The sequence below is a fragment of the Mustela nivalis genome (genome assembly GCF_964662115.1).
Source record: "Mustela nivalis genome assembly, chromosome: 12".
Classification (NCBI taxonomy): domain Eukaryota; kingdom Metazoa; phylum Chordata; class Mammalia; order Carnivora; family Mustelidae; genus Mustela; species Mustela nivalis.
The window spans coordinates 59920878-59941328 of NC_139031.1; the positions used below are offsets into that span (position 1 = coordinate 59920878).

The 20451-nt window shown below is 36.4% G+C and overlaps 1 pseudogene across 1 annotated transcript; it reads right to left on the reverse strand.

Moving 5' to 3' along the window:
* Positions 1-17706: 17706 nt before the first annotated feature.
* On the reverse strand, positions 17707-18392 carry LOC309845416 (large ribosomal subunit protein uL30 pseudogene; annotated as a pseudogene). The gene has a single exon. The product of its transcript is annotated as a large ribosomal subunit protein uL30 pseudogene (transcript).
* Positions 18393-20451: the final 2059 nt, after the last annotated feature.

Genomic DNA, 20451 nt, shown 5'->3' on the forward strand with positions numbered 1-20451 from the left:
TGGAATAAATCCCACTTGGTCGTGGTGAATAATCTTCTTAATGTGCTATTGGATCCTATTGGCTAGTATTTTGGTGAGAATTTTTGCATCTGTGTTCATCAAGGATATTGGTCTATAGCTCTCTTTTTTGATGGGATCCTTGTCCGGTTTTGGGATCAAGGTGATGCTGGCCTCATAAAATGAGTTTGGAAGTTTTCCTTCCATTTCTATTTTTTGGAAGAGTTTCAGGAGAATAGGAATTAATTCTTCTTTAAATGTTTGGTAGAATTCCCCCTGGAAGCCGTCTGGCCCTGGGCTTTTGTTTGTTGGGAGATTTTTTTTTTTAAAGATTTTATTTATTCATTTATTTGAGAGAGAGAGAGAGCACTAGCAAGCAAAGAGAGAGAGGAGGAAGCAGGCTCCCCAATGAGCAGAGAACCCAATGCGGGGCTCGATCCCAGGACCCTGAGATCATGACCTGAACCGAAGGCAGAGGCTTTAACCCACTGAGCCACCCAGGTGCCCCTGTTGGGATATTGTTGATGACTGTTTCAATCTTCTGACTGGTTATGGGTCTGTTCAGGCTTTCTATTTCTTCCTGGTTCAGTTGTGGTAGTTTATATGTCTCTAGGAATGCATCCATTTCTTCCAGATTGTCAAATTTGTTGACATAGAGTTGCTCATAGAATATTCTTATAATTTTTTGTATTTCTTTGGTGTTGGCTGTGGTTTCTCCTCTTTCACTCATGATTTTATTTATTTGGGTCCTTTCTCTTTTCTTTTTGATAAGTATGGCCAGGGGTTTATCAATCTTATTAATTCTTTCAAAGTACCAGCTCCTAGTTTCGTTGATTTGTTCTGTTGCTTTTTTTGGTTTCTATTTCATTGATTTCTGCTCTGATCTTTATGATTTCTCTTCACCTGCTGGGTTTAGGCTTTCTTTGTTGTTCTTTCTCCAGCTCCTTTAGATGTAGGGTTAGGTTGTTTATTTGAGACCTTTCTTGTTTCTGAAAAAGGCTTGTATCGCTATATATTTTTTTCTCAGGGCTGCCTTTGCTGTGTCCCACAGATTTTGAACCATTGTGTTTTCGTTATCATTTGTTTCCATGAATTTTTTCAGTTCTTCCTTAATTTCTTGGTTGACCCATTCATTCTTTAGAAGGATGCTGTTTAGTCTCCATGTATTTAGGTTCTTTCCAAATTTCCTCTTGTGATTGAGTTCTAGCTTCAGAGCATTTTGGTCTGAAAATATGCAGGGAATGATCCCAATCTTTTGATACTGGTTGAGACCTGATTTGTGACCTAGAATGTGCTCTATTCTGGATAATGTTCTCTGTGCACTAGAGAAGAATGTGTATTCTGTTGCTTTGGGATGAAATGTCCTGAATATATCTGTGATGTCCATCTGGTCCAGTGTGTCATTTAAGGCCTTTATTTCCTCATTGATCTTTTGTTTGGATGATCTATTTCAGTGAGGGGAGTGTTAACGTCCCCTACTATTACTGTATTAGTGTCAGTGTGTTTCTTTGATTTTGTTATTAATTGGTTTATATAGTTGGCTGCTCCCATGTTAGGGCCATAGATATTTAAAATTGTGAGATCTTCTTGTTGGGCAGACCCTTTGAGTCTGATATCGTGTCCTTCCTCATCTCTTATTATAGTCTTTGGCTTAAAGTCTAATTGATCTGATATAAGGATTGCCACCCCAGCTAAAAGCTGGTTTTTTGAAAGAATCAATAAGATTGATAAAGCACTGGCCAAACTAATACAAAAGAAAAGAGAGAGGACCCAAATTAACCAGCACCAAGAAAAGTTGTGATAAAGAGCTTGGCATGTTCAAGGAAAGGAAGAACATTTAGGATGAAAGGAAGGACAGATCACATTGAGTTGATGTGGTAGGCAATGTTGTCCTGTTGGCAGCTACATCAGTGACTAGAATTAGAGAATGAGCCTCTTGTGAGTTTTTAGCTACATGGGGAATAATTTGGGCTTCACCCGATTTGGAATGGGGATTAAAGTTGTTGGTGAAATTCATTTGATTTTCAACTTACTAATATTTATTGCTTCTATCCAGTATTAAAATGCCTTGTGACTTATACCAAGCTTACTCTAAGAGGATATGCTCCATACTTATGTCTAAATTATCTTCAAAATTATCACTTGGCTTGTTTATTCCAAAGACGTCATTTTTTTAAAGGGCTCCGGCCTCTCTTATTGTGACCATATCCCATTTCTGAGGTTGATGCCTAATGGTATTTTTTCTATTTCACATTCATGTGAAAAAGAGTGAAGCCTCCGACAGTGCTATAGTATTGTTCAGGTTACACAGACCAAGCCTTGTCCTGTGATGTCTAAACACATGGCACTGCAGAGAATTGTTATAGATGTATATGTCACCAATTAGAAAAGCCTATTGAGGTTTCTTTTTTAAGATAGGCCAATGGAATTTAGCTTAGAGTATGAAATAATCTGCTCTGGAGTCTTACTGAGTCTGAAAAATTCCTGTCCAGGTAAATGAATTCCATTAGCATCAGTTTTGTCTCCTATTACGGAATTCTTTTTAAAACTTTTTACTTCGGGAGCATCACTTTATATAATTGAGGACGATTTGTAAGAAGGTGGTAGTATGCAGCTGGATTATAGCTGATGGCTTCATTAAGTACAAATAATAATAGTGATTAATAATAAATAACAATAATAAAAATAAACAATATAATAAAAATAAAAATAAATAATAAAGAGATTTCTCTTAACCTCTTAAATATGGCTTTTCTACATCCCTGCCTAGGTGCTGAGATTGCTGATGTGTCCTGATAGCAAAACTTCCTCCATGTAGGGTTGTAATCATTTTTGTACATTTTAGGGTGTATATCTTTAATACTGTCAGCCCCTAACTTCAATGCTGAAACACTAATAACATTAGTATTAGGAACAAAACTAGGAATACTACAAACAATTAGGAATCAAACAATAGTATTTTTTGCATTTCTGAATAGTTTCAACTAACAATTTCTACTCTTTATAATTTCCTCTGAAAATAATTTAACAGCAGCATCCCCATAAAGGAAACCACTTGATGAATAATCTAAGTGCTGCTGAAAAAATAATTGAGAAGTAGGCTAGAACAAAGTCAATTCACTCTAACATATACCTGTGTCCCTTCCTAATGCAAAGAAAAATGGAAAAAAACAGATTATAGTTGGTCTTTCTGTCAGACAGATTTTTAAAATTTATTTTATTTTTTATAAACATATATTTTTATCCCCAGGGGTACAGGTCTGTGAATCACCAGGTTTACACACTTCATAGCACTCACCAAAGCATATACCCTCCGCAATGTCCAGAATCCCACCCCCTTCTCTCAAAACCCCTCCCCCCAGCAACCCTCAGTTTGTTTTGTGAGATTAAGAGTCACTTATGGTTTGTCTCCCTCCCAATCCCATCTTGTTTCATTTATTCTTCTTCTACCCACTTAAGCCCCCAGGTTGCATCACCACTTCCTCATATCAGGGAGATCATATGAGAGTTGTCTTTCTCTGCTTGACTTATTTCGCTAAGCATGATACGCTCTAGTTCCATCCATGTTGTCACAAATGGCAAGATTTCATTTCTTTTGATGGCTGCATAGTATTCCATTGTGTATATATACCACATCTTCTTGATCCATTCATCTGTTGATGGACATCTAGGTTCTTTCCATAGTTTGGCTATTGTGGACATTGCTGCTATAAACATTCGGGTGCACGTGCCCCTTTGGATCACTACGTTTGTATCTTTAGGGTAAATACCCAGTAGTGCAATTGCTGGGTCATAGGGCAGTTCTATTTTCAACATTTTGAGGAACCTCCATGCTGTTTTCCAGAGTGGCTGCACCAGCTTGCATTCCCACCAACAGTGTAGGAGGGTTCCCCTTTCTCCGCATCCTCGCCAGCATCTGTCATTTCCTGACTTGTTGATTTTAGCCATTCTGACTGGTGTGAGGTGATATCTCATTGTGGTTTTGATTTGTATTTCCCTGATGCCGAGTGATAGGGAGCACTTTTTCATGTGTCTGTTGGCCATCTGGATGTCTTCTTTGCAGAAATGTCTGTTCATGTCCTCTGCCCATTTCTTGATTGGATTATTTGTTCTTTGGGTGTTGAGTTTGCTAAGTTCTTTATAGATTCTGGACACTAGTCCTTTATCTGATATGTCATTTGCAAATATCTTCTCCCATTCTGTCAGTTGTCTTTTGATTTTGTTAACTGTTTCCTTTGCTGTGCAAAAGCTTTTGATCTTGATGAAATCCCAATAGTTCATTTTTGCCCTTGCTTCCCTTGCCTTTTGTGTTGTTCCTAGGAAGATGTTGCTGCGGCTGAGGTCGAAGAGGTTGCTGCCTGTGTTCTCCTCAAGGATTTTGATGGATTCCTTTCGCACATTGAGGTCCTTCATCCATTTTGAGTCTATATTTGTGTGTGGTGTAAGGAAATGGTCCAATTTCATTTTTCTGCATGTGGCTGTCCAGTTTTCCCAGCACCATTTATTGAAGAGGCTGTCTTTTTTCCATTGGACATTCTTTCCTGCTTTGTCAAAGATTACTTGACTGTAGAGTTGAGGGTCTATTTCTGGGCTCTCTATTCTGTTCCATTGATCTATGTGTCTGTTTTTATGCCTGTACCATGCAGTCTTGATGATGACAGCTTTGTAATAGAGCTTGAAGTCCGGAATTGTGATGCCACCAACGTTGGCTTTCTTTTTCAATATCCCTTTGGCTATTCGAGGTCTTTTCTGGTTCCATATAAATTTTAGGATTATTTGTTCCATTTCTTTGAAAAAGATGGATGGTACTTTGATAGGAATTGCATTAAATGTGTAGATTGCTTTAGGTAGCATAGACATTTTCACAATATTTGTTCTTCCAATCCAGGAGCATGGAACATTTTTCCATTTCTTTGTGTCTTCCTCAGTTTCTTTCATGAGTACTTTATAGTTTTCTGGGTATAGATTCTGTGCCTCTTTGGTTAGGTTTTTTCCTAGGTATCTTATGGTTTTGGGTGCAATTGTAAATGGGATTGACTCCTTAATTTCTCTTTCTTCTGTCTTGCTGTTGGTGTAGAGAAATGCAACTGATTTCTGTGCATTGATTTTATATCCTGACACTTTACTGAATTCCTGTACAAGTTCTAGCAGTTTTGGAGTGGAGTCTTTTGGGTTTTCCACATATAGTATCATATCATCTGCGAAGAGTGATAATTTGACTTCTTCTTTGCCGATTTGGATGCCTTTAATTTCCTTTTGATTGCTGAGGCTAGGACCTCTAGTACTATGTTGAATAGCAGTGGTGATAATGGACATCCCTGCCGTGTTCCTGACCTTAGCGGAAAAGCTTCCAGTTTTTCTCCATTGAGAATGATATTTGCGGTGGGTTTTTCATAGATGGCTTTGATGATATTGAGGTATGTGCCCTCTATCCCTATACTTTGAAGAGTTTTGATCAGGAAGGGATGCTGTACTTTGTCATATGCTTTTTCAGCATCTATTGAGAGTATCATATGGTTCTTATTCTTTCTTTTATTGATGTGTTGTATCCCATTGACTGATTTGCCGATGTTGAACCAACCTTGCAGCCCTGGAATAAATCCCACTTGGTTGTGGTGAATAATCCTTTTAATGTACTGTTGAATCCTATTGGCTAGTATTTTGTTGAGTATTTTCGCATCTGTGTTCATCAAGGATATTGGTCTATAGCTCTCTTTTTTGATGGGATCCTTGTCTGGTTTTGGGATCAAGGTGATGCTGGCCTCATAAAATGAGTTTGGAAGTTTTCCTTCCATTTCTATTTTTTGGAACAGTTTCAGGAGAATAGGAATTAGTTTTTTTTTAAATGTTTGGTAGAATTCCCCTGGGAAGCCGTCTGGCCCTGGGCTTTTGTTTGTTTGGAGATTTTTAATGACTGTTTCAATCTCCTTACTGGTTATGGGTCTGTTCAGGCTTTTTATTTCTTCCTGGTTCCGTTGTGGTAGTTTATATGTTCTAGGAATGCATCCATTTCTTCCAGATTGTCAAATTTGTTGGCGTAGAGTTGCTCATAATATGTTCTTATAATAGTTTGTATTTCTTTGGTGTTAGTTGTGATCTCTCCTCTTTCATTCATGATTTTATTTATTGGGGTCCTTTCTCTTTTCTTTTTGGTAAGTCGGGCCAGGGGTTTATCAATTTTATTAATTCTTTCAAAGAACCAGCTCCTAGTTTCGTTGATTTGTTCTATTGGTTTTTTGGTTTCTATTTCATTGATTTCTGCTCTGATCTTTATGATTTCTCTTCTCCTGCTGGGCTTAGGGTTTCTTTCTTGTTCTTTCTCCAGCTCCTTTAGGTGTAGGGTTAGTTTGTGTACCTGAGACCTTTCTTGTTTCTTGAGAAAGGCCTGTACCGCTATATATTTCCCTCTCAGGACTGCCTTTGTTGTGTCCCACAGATTTTGAATCGTTGTGTTTTCATTATCATTTGTTTCCATGATTTTTTTCAATTCTTCCTTAATTTCCCGGTAGACCCATTCATTCTTTAGAAGGATGCTGTTTTGTCTTCATGTATTTGGGTTCTTTCCAAACTTCCTTTTGTGTTTGAGTTCTAGCTTTAGAGCATTGTGGTCTGAAAATATGCAGGGAATGATCCCAATCTTGATACCGCTTGAGTCCTGATTTAGGACCGAGGATGTGATCTATTCTGGAGAATGTTCCATGTGCACTAGAGAAGAATGTGTATTCTGTTGCTTTGGGATGAAATGTTCTGAATATATCTGTGATGTCCATCTGGTCCAGTGTGTCATTTAAGGCCTTTATTTCCTTGATGATCTTTAGCTTGGATGATCTGTCCATTTCAGTGAGGGGAGTGTTAAAGTCTCCTACTATTATTGTATATTGTTTATGTGTTTCTCTGATTTTGTTATTAATTGGTTTATATAGTTGGCTGCTCCCACGTTGGGGGCATAGATATTTAAAATTGTTAAATCTTCTTGTTGGACAAACCCTTTGAGTATGATATAGTGTCCTTCCTCATCTCTTATTATAGTCTTTGGCTTAAAATCTAATTGATCTGATATAAGTATTGCCATTCCTGCTTTCTTCTGATGTCCATTAGCATGGTAAATTCTTTTCCACCCCCTCACTTTAAAGCTGGAGGTGTCTTCGGGCTTAAAATGAGTTTCTTGGAGGCAACATATAGATGGGTTTTGTTTTTTTTTTTTATCCATTCTGATACCCTGTGTCTTTTGACAGGGGCATTTAGCCCATTAACATTCAGGGTAATTATTGAGAGATATGAATTTAGTGCCATTGTATTGCCTTTAAGGTGACTGTTACTGTATATGGTCTCTGTTCCTTTCTGATCTATCACTTGTAGGCCCTCTCTTTGCTTAGAGGACCCCTTTCAAGATTTCCTGTAGAGCTGGTTTGGTGTTTGCAAATTCTTTCAGTTTTTGTTTGTCCTGGAAGCTTTTAATCTCTCCTTCTATTTTCAATGATAGCCTAGCTGGATATAGTATTCTTGGCTGCATGTTTTTCTCGTTTAATGCTCAGAAAATATCATGCCAGCTCTTTCTGGCCTGCCAGGTCTCTGTGGATAAGTCAGCTGCCAATCTAATATTTTTACCATTGTATGTTACAGACTTCTTTTCCCGGGCTGCTTTCAGGACTTTCTCTTTGTCACTGAGACTTGTAAATTTTACTATTAGGTGACGGGGTGTGGGCCTATTCTTATTGATTTTGAGGGGCGTTCTCTGAACCTCCTGAATTTTGATGCTCTTTCCCTTTGCCACATTGGGGAAATTCTCCCCAATAATTCTCTCCAGTATACCTTCTGCTCCCCTCTCTCTTTCTTCTTCTTCTGGAATCCCAATTATTCTAATGTTGTTTCGTCTTATGGTGTCACTTATCTCTCGAATTCTCCCCTCGTGGTCCAGTAGCTGTTTGTCCCTCTTTTGCTCAGCTTCTTTATTCTCTGTCATTTGGTCTTCTATATCACTAATTCTTTCTTCTGCCTCATTTATCCTAGCAGTGAGAGCCTCCATTTTTGATTGCACCTCATTAATAGCTTTTTTGATTTCAACTTGGTTAGATTTTAGTTCTTTTATTTCTCCAGAAAGGGCTTTTATATCTCCCTAAAGGGTTTCTCTAATATCTTCCATGCCTTTTTCTTGCCCGGCTAGACCCTTGAGAATTGTCATTCTGAACTCTAGATCTGACATATTACCAATGTCTGTATTGATTAGGTCCCTAGCCTTCAGTACTGCCTCTTGTTCTTTTTTTTTTTTTTGTGGTGAATTTTTCCTTCTTGTCATTTTGTCCAGATAAGAGTATATGAAGGAGCAAGTAAAATACTAAAAGGGTGGGAACAACCCCAGGAAAATATGCTTTAACCAAATTAGAAGAGATCCCAAATCATGAGGGGGGAGAAAGGGGATTAAAAGAGCTTCAAAAAGGAAGAAAGAAAAGAAAAGAAAAGAATTTAAAAAAAGAAACAAATAAAGAAAAATATAAAAAAGAAAAAATGTATATATTAGGTAAACTAGTTAAAAAACGTTAAAACAGAAAAAGGTAAAAGTTAAAAAAAAAATTTTGCCAGAAGGCGAGAAAAAAAACAAAAAATGAAAAAGAAAAAAATCAAATTAGCTGCAAGACCAAAAAAATCACAGGGAAAAAGACATGAGTTCCGTGCTTTGCTTTCTCCTCCTCTGGAATTCTGCTGCTCTCCTTGGTATTGAAACCGCACTCCTTGGTAGGTGAATTGGTCTTGGCTGGATTTCTTGTTGATCTTCTGGAGGAGGGGCCTGGTGTAGTGATTCTCAAGTGTCTTTGCCCAAGGCGGAATTGCACCGCCCTTAGCAGGGGCCAGGGTGAGTAATCCGCTCGGGTTTGCTTTCAGGAGCTTTTGTTCCCTGAGCACTTTCCGTAGAGTTCCGGAGGACGGGAATACAAATGGCGGCCTCCTGATCTCCGGCCCGGAGGAGCCGAGAGCCCAGGGCCCCACTCCTCAGTGCGCCCTCAGAGAACAGCGCCCAGTTACTCCCGTCTGCCTGACCTCCGGCCGCGCTCCAAGGTCACCGAGCCTGCGACTGGTTCAAGGAAACACCGAGCTGCGAGCTTACTGTCGGCTCTGTCTCTGTAGCCGGCTTTCCCGTTCCAATACCCGCAAGCTCTGCGACACTCAGACACCCCCGATCCTTCTGTGATCCTGCGGGACCTGAGGCCACGCTGACCCTGCGTGGGCTTCGCCCCGGTTTAGCCTCTGGAGCGATGTCCCTCAGTTGAACAGACTTTTAAAAGTCTTGGTTTTGTGCTCCATTGCTCCGCCGCTTGCTGGGACCAGCTCCTCCCCCCAGGGTCTATCTTCCCGTCGCTTTGGATTCACTTCTCCGCCGGTCCTACCTTTCAGAGAGTGGTTGCTTTTCTGTTTCCAGAATTGCTGTTTTTCTTCTCTTCGATCTGCCGATGGATTTGCAGGTGTTTGCAATCTTTAGATAAGCTATCTAGTTGATCTCCGGCTAGCTGAAGTAGTCTCAGCCTGCTACTTCTCTGCCATCTTGACTCCTCTCCCTCTCTCAGACAGTTTAAGGACTTTATTTTTTTTTTTTATTTTAAAGATTTATTTATTTATTTATTTGACAGATGGAGATCACAAGTAGGCAGAAAGGCAGGCAGAGAGAGTGGAGGAAGCAGGCTCCCTGCCGAGCAGAGAGCCCAATGCGGGGCTTGATACCAGGACCCTGGGATCATGACCTGAGTTGAAGGCAGAGGCTTTAACCCACTGAGCCACCCAGGTACCCCAGTTTAATGACTTTAAAAAATAATTTATAAGATACAGAAGTCTGTCCTTAATGAGCATTTTCCTCAAATATGCATTGATATGTGGGATGCACATTTAGGGACTTCAGGGACCTAAAATTTTTAATAATTGGAAAACTACAGCAAATGACAATTTAAAAATTAAAAGCACAGGGTTGCCTGGGTGGCTCAGTGGGTTAAAGCCTCTACCCTGGGCTCAGGTCATGATCTCAAGGTCCTGGGATTGAGCCCCGCCTTCAGCTGTCTGCTCAGCAGGGAGCCACCTTTCCCTTCTTCCTCTCTGCCTGCCTCTCTGCCTACTTGTGATTTCTGTCTGCCAAATAAATAAACAACAACAACAAAAAAAAAAAACAAATAAAATTAAAAACACAGAAGATGAATTAATTCACTTGACCTAAGATGTTTGTACATCAATGAAAATTGCTAATATCTAGCTTCCCATGGCCATAATGAAACCTGACCAATAAAGGCAGTTTGGGAAATAAGATGGCATTTAAACATGGTTAAGAAATAACCCTGTGTTAGGAGAAATGTTAGATTGTTTAGAATAATTTACTGAATAATATTTTGCTGAAAAGTTTAGAAGATCATGCTCATGTTAGCTTTTTATTTTCCTTTGAAATGTAAAAAGCTCAGGAATTTCTATCCCTTAAGAGAGTTGTCAGTTACTGGTTTGTTGTATTTCGTATGTTTATCTTGGAAGTTGTTTGTTTGTTGTTACTCAGTTGTGAATAATTAAATAATAAGATTAAAGCAATATTTGATTACATCTGTCTCTGTTTTGTTACCTTCCTTCTTTCCATTTTAGATAAGTAAATATCTTTTATAGTGTTGGGACAATATTTAGAGAAGAAGAAAAAAATAATAGAAATTGTAAATTTTCTTCAGTTTACAAAACCCCTTCGAACAAATAATGGTACTAGATAAAATAGAGATTTTTGGTGAAAAACACAAAATTTAAGAGCATGAGGTATTATTTATTAATAAACTTCATAGAAAATGTAATCAGAGGACTTAACTTTCCTTTTACAAACAAGTCCATTTAAAAATCTAGTCTTAAAACTAGAACAGTAGGCATAGTTAGGTTATAATAAATAGAACCTATAAAGAGTCATGTCTTAGAAAACAGTTGTCATAATCTTCTGGCTCTTCCTTCTGATCCCACAGTAAAGTTTTACCTAGTTAGCCTTTCTAGCATAATTGGTTGATTAGTTCAGCTTCCTTCTCAAAGTAAAGGAGAAAACTTAAGCTCAGTGGCATCCTTTTTTTTTTTTATCTATCCCATTCTCATTCTACTAGCCTCATTTTCTTCTTAGTTAAAAATAAGTCAGAGGTTTATATACTTCCAACAGCTAAAATTTACTACTCAGCAAGATAAGAATATGGGATTTAGTATGGCGTATATTTTTATTACAGAATATTATTATCTTACAGATTATTCTTTATTTAGAACTCTCAAAGGAAAACTGCCCTGGATAAGTTAAACAGGTAAGGAAAACACTCTTTAAGATTATTGAAATAGAGGTCAAGACCATTGCAGTAGGAGAGAGAAGCTGAACTCAACTCTGATTGAAAGGCTGCAAAATTTTTGAGCACCAAGGTGAGCTAGTGAAAAACTAATGGGGAATGAATTAGAAGGTAGGTTTATCAAGGTGACTAGGTTAACTGTGTTTGCCAGTTGGGGATTATGGAAATTAAGCTCTACCCACCACTTGGAACACTGTCTTTCTGGATGATTATATTTCAAAGGATTTGGCTCCTAGGTCTTTGAGAAAGATGTTCCTTGGTTATAAAACTGGCAAGATGCTGAAGGATTTATATTTCAAAGAGGCAGAGAATGAATTTCCAATAGCAGGTTTTCTAAAGTAAGAAAACTTACTCCAGTGTTCTGAGCAAGAGTACTAGTTTTCTGAAGAAAAACAAGGTTAGAGTCACAAAAGAACCTGTCTAAAGTTTAATAAAGCTGAGGGATGTTTTGATCAAAATGAAAATCAAGATCAATTGGCTATGTTTCCAGAGGTTATCTAATACTCTTTTTATAAAGGCTATTTTATTTCCAAGTAGTTGTCAAAACTAATGAACCATTGTGTCTATAAAATATATGAATACAGTTACACTGCTGCTGTCATTGATCACTGTAGCTTTATCTCTAGATTCTAAATTTCCAAAGTATAATTGCTTTGGGACAAAGCTCTCCCCACCAAAATTCCTATGTTAAAGTTCCAACTCATAATGCAACCGATGTTAATAAAACTGTATTTGGAGGTATGGTTTTTAGGAAAATGAGGTCCTGAAGGTGGGATCTTAAATCTGTAGGTCTGGTAGCTTTATATAAGAACAGAAAGAGAAGGATATCATTATCCTCCATGCAAGGACATAGGGAGGAGGTGGCCATTTGCAGACCAGGAAGAGAGCTATCATTAGAACCTGACCATACCTGCACTGTAATATTGGAATTCAAGCCTCTGGAACTCTGAGAAAATAACTGTCTGTTTAAGCTGCCCAGAATGGTATTTTGTCATCGCAAGCCAGGTACAGTAATGACAATAGCATACTTCAAAATGTACTGTATAGATGGGTTAACATACCCTGAAGCATAGTCTTCAGGAGTGCTTATCTGATAACTTCAGGTCTGAGATGACTTTTCTTTGCAATAGGATTGATGTGCATTTTCAGTGAATGAAGACCACAGTCCATTTGGTAATTTCCCAAGTTTTTTGCTTGTATTTATCAGGTAGTAGACTTTTTATTTATTTATTTATTTTTTACACTACACCTTGGAGTGCAGTTAGAGGAAGGATAAAGGCAGCTAGTGGTAGCTTTTGACTCAGTACCTTTCAACAAAATCACTGGAATCCAGTCCCGCTTGTGTTGGCTCTTTGGGTCAGTTTCAGTTGCATATAATGGGGTGGGTGGGAAACAAGACCCATTTTCTGAATTTCTTCCACTACTATGAGTGAGTGGTTGGTGTGGGGATGAGGAGGGTGGACCCCTATGCATAGTTTTTTCTTACTTTAAATCATTTCCATGAGATGGTAACCCCACTGGATGAAGGGACTTGACTGCCTTGTTTATCTGTATGGAGATAACTTCTAAAATAGTGTCTGGGACATAATCTTTTAATCAGTAGTTTCTTAACGCACAAATGAAGTAAAGAGTAGAGGGAATTAATACTGCAAACACAGATGAAGGCCATTTTATGAGCTATTATTTTTAAAATGTTGAGAAAATAGATCTTTCTGTAGGTAGTAAAGAACTATTGCAAATTTCCAAGAGGAGATTTGATTATTTGTTTTGCGCGAATTATGTTTTTGTTTGTCAGACCAAATCAGTGCCTTTTTTCAAAATAATCATTTACCTTTTTATAGATGCTGAAAGGACAATTAAGAAGTGATTACTTTAAAATTCTTTGGATTTGAAACATTTTTTGTAAAGTTTTGAAGCTAGGTTTATTAAGAAAGACGGAGATTAACTGTATAAAATTGGCTAAAAATGAGGCAAAAACATTTATGGTAGCAGTCCAGGACATGAGTCTATTCAGTTAGTTGGAGTACCAGTGCAATTTTTTTCTTTTGGTTTTGAGTGAAACTGAAGGAATTTATATGTGAGGTATAATATACATACAGAAAACTACATGTATCATAACCCCTATAATTAATTTTCATAAAATGAACATTTTTAGTTAATCTTAGACTGGGAAGCTCCCATCATGTAAGAGTAACAATTCCTCTGCCTTCTAACATAGATTACTTTAGCTTGTTTGCATATTTTATGTAAATGGACTTAAACTACATGCACATCTTTTTTTCTAGCTCTTTTGCTCAATGTTATGTTAGAGTCAACCATATTTTTTCCTGGTTTGTAGAGTGCTAATTCTCACTGCTGTATGAAACTACATGCATGCATTTCTACTGAATATACACTTAAAGAACTACTGTATCCCAGAGTATATAGCTGTAGCCAAAATTTTTCCAAAATGACACATTCAGTTTACCCACTAAACAGGAATTTTTGAAACTAGTATTTGAGACTATTATTTCACATCATTCCCAACACTTGGTATTACCTTTTAAAAATTGATTTTAGCCTTTCTACACTTGATATTAGCCAAAAGGCTGAGAAGAAATTGATTTTAGCCTTTCCAATAGAGATTTAATGATAAATGAATTGTGGTTTTTGTTTCCTTATTTAAATAAGTATGTGTGCACCATTTCACCTGAATGTGCACTGTTTCACCAGAATGGCATTCTGGTCATTAAGAAACTTTCTTTTGTGGGGTATCAGGTCTTTGGCAGAAGTCTTCAGTTGAGTTGATATGTAAGAGATCTTTATATATAATGCATGTAAGTCCTTTGGGTATGTGTAATGCAAATATCAATCATCACAGTTTGTATTATTTTCCTTATTGTTTAATGAACAAAACATTCGATCTTAATGTGGTTCAATTAATTTTCAGTCATTAAACAACCCTTTTTATCCCTTGTTTAAAAAAATATCTCCCCACCCCACATTCATATAGATGTTTCATATTTTATTTTAAAATATGTATTGTTTGGGCGCCTGGGTGGCTCAGTGGGTTAAAGCCTCTGCCTTCGGCTCAGGTCATGATCTCAGGGTCCTGGGATCGAGCCCCACATCGGGCTCTCTGCTCAACAGGGAGCCTGCTTCCCTTCCTTTCTCTCTGCCTGCCTCTCTGCCTATTTGTGATCTCTCTCTGTCAACTAAATAAATAAATAAAATCTTTAAAAAAAATAAAAATAAAAAATAAAATATGTATTGTTTGGGGGCGCCTGGGTGGCTCAGTGGGTTAAAGCCTCTGCCTTCAGCTCAAGTCATGATCTCAGGGTCCTGGGACCGAGCCCCACATCGGTTTCTCTGCTCAGTGGGGAGCCTGCTCCCCTTCCCTGCCCTGCCTGCCTCTCTGCCTACTTGTGATCTCTTCTGTCAAATAAATAAATACAATCTTTAAAATATATATATATTTCTATATATATATATATATATATATATATATATATATATATATTGTTTTAACTTTTGTGTTTGGATTGGCAGTCAGTCTGGATTTGTGTGTTGTTAATGATGGATGGGTCCAGGTAGATTTATCCCATTAGAACATTTAATTTATCTCATGCCATTTATAGAAAAGACACTTTTCTGCATTGTACTGAAGAATTATTTTGTCATAAACTAGGTGACTGGAATGTATACACAAATTTGTGCACACTCCATTTTTTTCCATTGGGAAGGTTGTCTGTCCTTGTGCCTATCCCACATTGTCTTAATACAGCTTTATAGTGACGCTTGATACTTGGTAATGTTAGTACTTGAGATTTATTCCTTTGGAGATTGCTTTGGCTGTTGTTGGCCTTTTACATTTCTGTAATAGTTTTAGGATCATCTAGTTTCCACCAAAATTCCTGAGATTTAGATTGGGATTTATACCACTGATCTACTGCTGCACAATGAATCACCTTAAATCAAACAGCATAAAGCAATACGTGTTCTCTCAAACACTTAGCTATCTGATGGTTCTGGTATCTCTCAGGAGGTTAGAGGCAAGATGTCATTTGGGGCTGCATTCCTATGAAATGTGGACTAAAGCTAAACTATCCACATTTGCTGAGACTCGCTGTTGACTCACTCAGTTCCTCACTATTAGCTGGGACTCTCTGCAGGGGAGCTTGAGTGATCTCAAGGCATGGTAGGTAGATTGTTTTCCTCAGAGCAGATAATCCAAGAGAGAGAATGGTGAGAGAAAGTGACCAAAATGGAAGCTGTAGAATCTTAGATAAACTAGTCTCTGAAGTGATAAACTATCATTTCTGTAGCATTCTGTGTGTCACGTAGACCAACCCTGGTATAATGTGGGAGCCCATTACAAAGGGGTATTAATATCAAGGGATGAGGATCATTGGAAATCAATGTAGAGTAAGGGTTTCATTAAATCTGTAGATAAATTTTGAAAGAATTGGTATCCAAACATGATTGAGTCATATAACCAAAAACACAATACATCCCTACATTTATTTAGCTCTTTTTAAATATTTCTCAATCATGCCATTTAATTTTTAGTGTCATTTTCACACATCCTTTGTTAGATTTACTTCTAAATATTTGGCTTCCAATGCTGCTATAAATTATTTCATTTCTAATTTCTATTGCTGCTGTGAGCAGTACAATTTAGCACATTGGTCTTATATCTAGTGAAGTTTCTTAATTTGCTTAGGGGTTTTAAATTTTTTCTAACCATTATTTTACATATTCTAAGTTCAGAGATATGTCATCTATTAATAATACTTTTATCATTTTCCAATCCTTAATGCAATTTTTTTCTTCTTGCCATTATTACATGGGTGAGGATTTCTAGTAAATATTTAAGAGAAGTGATGATGATGAATATTATTGTCCTTTCTACTGATTATTGAGGTATAATATGCATACAGTAAAGTGAATATCACAAATGTATAGCTTAATTTTTGCAAGCAGAACACACCCATCCAAAAACTCAACATTAACAGTTGGAAGTGTAATCAATGCCTTGACTTCAGACCACATACTTTTACCTGCTTTTATATTTGTGTAAGTGGAATCATACAGTATATGATCTCGTTCCTTAAATTTTTTGCTTTGCCACTCATATTAGAACTTGTAGATACTCTTTATATGGTAAAGTAAATTCCCTTCTATATCTGGTTTGACAAGAGGGCTTTTTAAAAATGATACATGGGTGGTGACTTCTATGAAATTCTTTTACTGTGTCTATAAAAATAGCTGTTTTTTTCTTTATTTTTTCTGTTAATGTGATCTTTCATAGTGATTTGATTATTAAATCAGCTTTTCATTTATGGATAAGTCCCTTTTGGTCATGGTGAACCATTTCTTTTTAATTATCACAGAATTTGACTTGCATATATATTATTGAGGATTTTTGTCTATATTCTTGAGGATGATTCCTTGGTACTTTGCTTTTTTTATTTTTTATAATGTCTCTATCATGTTTTGGTAGCAGGATTCTTCTGGCTTCTTAAAATATATTAGTGAATCTTCCCTATTATCAGGAAAAGTGTTGTGTAACATTAGTATTTTCTGTGTATATAATATTTCATAGAATTCACTGATAAAAACATCTAAACCTAGGTTCACTTTGGTGAGAATATTGTCAATAACATTTAATTTCTTTACTTGATAAATGAAGTAATTCCAGTTTTCTATGTGCTCTTACCCCTCCTATAGTTTTATTTTGAGGAGTTGTTGCAGTTCATTCCAATATTCTAATTTACTAATAAAAAGTTGTTCATAATCTCTTATGATCTTTTTTGATCCAGTGAGGAAAAGTATAGATGCTACCGTATTGCCATTTGTCATCCTTGATTTCGTTGTCTTATTCATTCTATTTTTTTTTTTTTTTTTACTCAGTCTTGCTAGGGGTTAATCAATTTTATTCATGTCTTCAAAAGTTTAAAGATTGCTTCTTTTGAATGTTTTCATTACATTTTATTGATTTGATTTATTCTTTTAATTATTTCTTTTCTTTTATATTTCAGATTTGATTCACTTTTTCTTTCCAACTTCTTGAAAGAAAAGCATATATAATTTATTTTCAAGTTCCCTATTGTCTAGTACAGGCATTTAAAGTTATACTTCTGTTCCTGATTTTAGAGGAAAAGCTTTCTCAGCTTTTCACTGCTGAGTATGATGTCAGCTGTGGGCTTGTCATATGTGGCCTTTATTATGTTGATAAAGGTTCCCACTGTACCCATTTGGCTAAAGACTTTTATCATAAATGGATGTTGAATTTTGTCAAGTTCTTTTTTTTATTAAGATGATCACATCAACTTTTTTTTTCCAATTTGGAAGTAGTCATGTATTAAGTGACCAGATTACAAAAATAATCTTGGCAGATACCTTAGTTCATCCTACTAATAGTCCTACTGATCTGGTCCTCTCTGTCACCAGCATCTCCACCTTCAACAAAATGGATGGTCTTTTTCTTCATTCCCCTCATGGAGTAGGTAATTTGAAGGGCTATAAGAAGTTGTTTGCTTCTTTGAAATGTTTTCCCACATTATAGACCTTGTGAATCAGATCCTCCCCCATGCAGATGCTGCCATATATACCAAGAGATTGCTCAATCAACGTGTTGTCTGTCAGGGCAATGCACTTCTTACTTATTTTGCCATCACCACACTCATAGATAAATTTATTCACTGGTTTCAGGTTTGGATATCCCCATGCTATATATGGTTCCACAATTGTTAGGATGTTAACTGAAGCCTTGTTGAACTTACCAAGGTGCCACTGAAGATCTGATGAAGGCAAAGAAGCAACAACACCTTTCAAACCTTTGACATCTCTGATCCCAAGAAGATGCCAGTTTGTATTCCACAGGTACACAGAAGTTGCCATCTGTTCTTGACATTCTCACCATTCACATCTAAGTTCTGTACATCTGCCTATATTCCTTGTGGTAATGGTTAGCTTTTTTCATAGATAAGCTTCCTTCTTGCCTTCTGAAACATCTTGTGGGCAAACTGCTTTTTTCAGACACTCGATCATGAACTCTGCATAATTCTTTTGCTTTTTCTTAAGGTTTTCTGGAATAGCCAGTAAAAAAACAAAAAAAAAGATGATCATATAGTTTTTATCCTTCATTTTGTTAATGCAGTGTATCACATTAATTGGTTTGTATATCAGTGAATCATTCTTGTATCCCTGGAATAAATTTTACCTGGTCAGGGTACGTGATCTTTTAAATAAATGGTTAAATTCAGTTTGCCCATATTTTGTTGAGTTTTGAATCTATGTTTAGAAGGAATATAATGTAATTTTCACTTTTTCTAGTGTTCTTGTCTGATGTTGGTATCAGGTTAATGCAGGCCTCATAAAATGAATTTGAATGAGTTCTCTCCAATTCTGTGTCTTTGAAAGAGTTTGAGAAAGACCGGCATTTATTCTTTAAATATTTGGTAGCATTCACCAGTGATGCCTTCTGGTCCCAGACTTTAATTTATTGGAATATTTTTGAATACTCATTCAATCTCCTTACTAATAATCAGTCTGTTAAAATTTTCTATTTCATTATGATTCAGGCTTGTTAGGTTGTTTGTCTGTAGGAATTTATCCATTTTTTTTTCTATGTTGTGTAATTTGTTGGCTTTGAGTTGCTCTTAGTAGTGTCAAGGTCCCTAGTATTTCTATAGTATTAGGTGTAAATATCTTTCATTTCTTTTTTAAATTATTGAATCCTCTCTTATTTTCTTAGTGAGCCAATGTGGGTGAACCTTAGGGACATTCTGCTAAATGAAGCAAATCAGAGAAGGACAAATACTATATGATGTCTCTTAATGTCATCTAAAGGAAAAGGAAAGAAAAAGGCTTATGGGTAGAACAGATTAGTGGTTTCCAAAGCGTAGGCAAGGGTTCTGGCATGTAAGAAATGGATGAACTGTTTATATTATTTTTAATTTAAATAAATTGTTTTAAAAACAACATAACAAATTATTACTTTAAGCCTCAAAAATAAAACTACCACTCTCTCTCTAAATGCTGCTTTAACTATATATTTCAAATTTTTTTCCTCACAAATTTTGAAATGTTGAGTTCAAAGTATTTTGTAACCTTCCATTTTTGTTTCTTTTATCTTTTAGAGAAATATTTAATTTCCAGGAAATCAGGAATTTTCTTGTCTGCATGTGCCTGTTCTCTTTCTCTGTTTTAATTCCTAACTTTCACTGTGGTTAGTTAACATACTCCAAATAAATGTGGAGTATAATATACTCCAAACAAATTCTTTGAAGTTTGTTGATGCCTGCATTATGGCATTGCCAGTGTTAGTAATATTTAATATGCACTTAAATGTAAATCTTCATTGTTGGATGCGGTATTCTAACCATGTGAAATATGTTCATTCTACTGTTTATGTAATCAAGAACTTGAATGATTTTCCATATCCTTTCAGCTTCTGATTATCATGAATTGCTGGTACTATGTGTAAGTCTTCCACAGTGATAAGTTTGTTTCTTCTTTTAGTTCTGTTTTTACTTTATATATTTTGAGATCATGTTAATAGAATCAAACAAACTTAAAAATTTTGGTAGCCTCCTTTGTCATTATGAGTTGTTATTCTTTATGTCCAGTAGTGATTCTTGAAGTCTACTTGTTTGGAAATTAATGTAGCTACATTAAGTTTCTTTTGGCTATTGTTAATCATCTTTTCATGAAGCCTTAAATTATCTGTCTGTTGTGTTTCTTGAAAGGATGCCTCTCTTCCAGCATCACAAATGTTTACTCTCTCTGCTTTTGGTTGCTATGATGAAATCATAGCAAAAGGGTTTCTTTCTTAAAAAGGATAACAATGCAAAATAGAAGTAGCACTTGTAAGTGAAGGAGCTTGGAGGCTAATGTTTCCCTGAAGTTGTAAATCCTTGGGAATTAAGACAAATCTTTCCAAGTCCATGAAATTTGTGCACTTGCTGTTTCTGCTTCTCTTCTATAAGGTCGTAAAAATCTATGACAAGAATTTCTTTTCCACTGATTGCTGTAGCCCTCAGTACTCAGAGCTGTGGCTTGCTAATGGAAGTATATAAATATCTATAACATGCTGTGGAATTTAATTTTGCTTCCCAGCAGTTCTCTGAGGAAGGTTCTATTA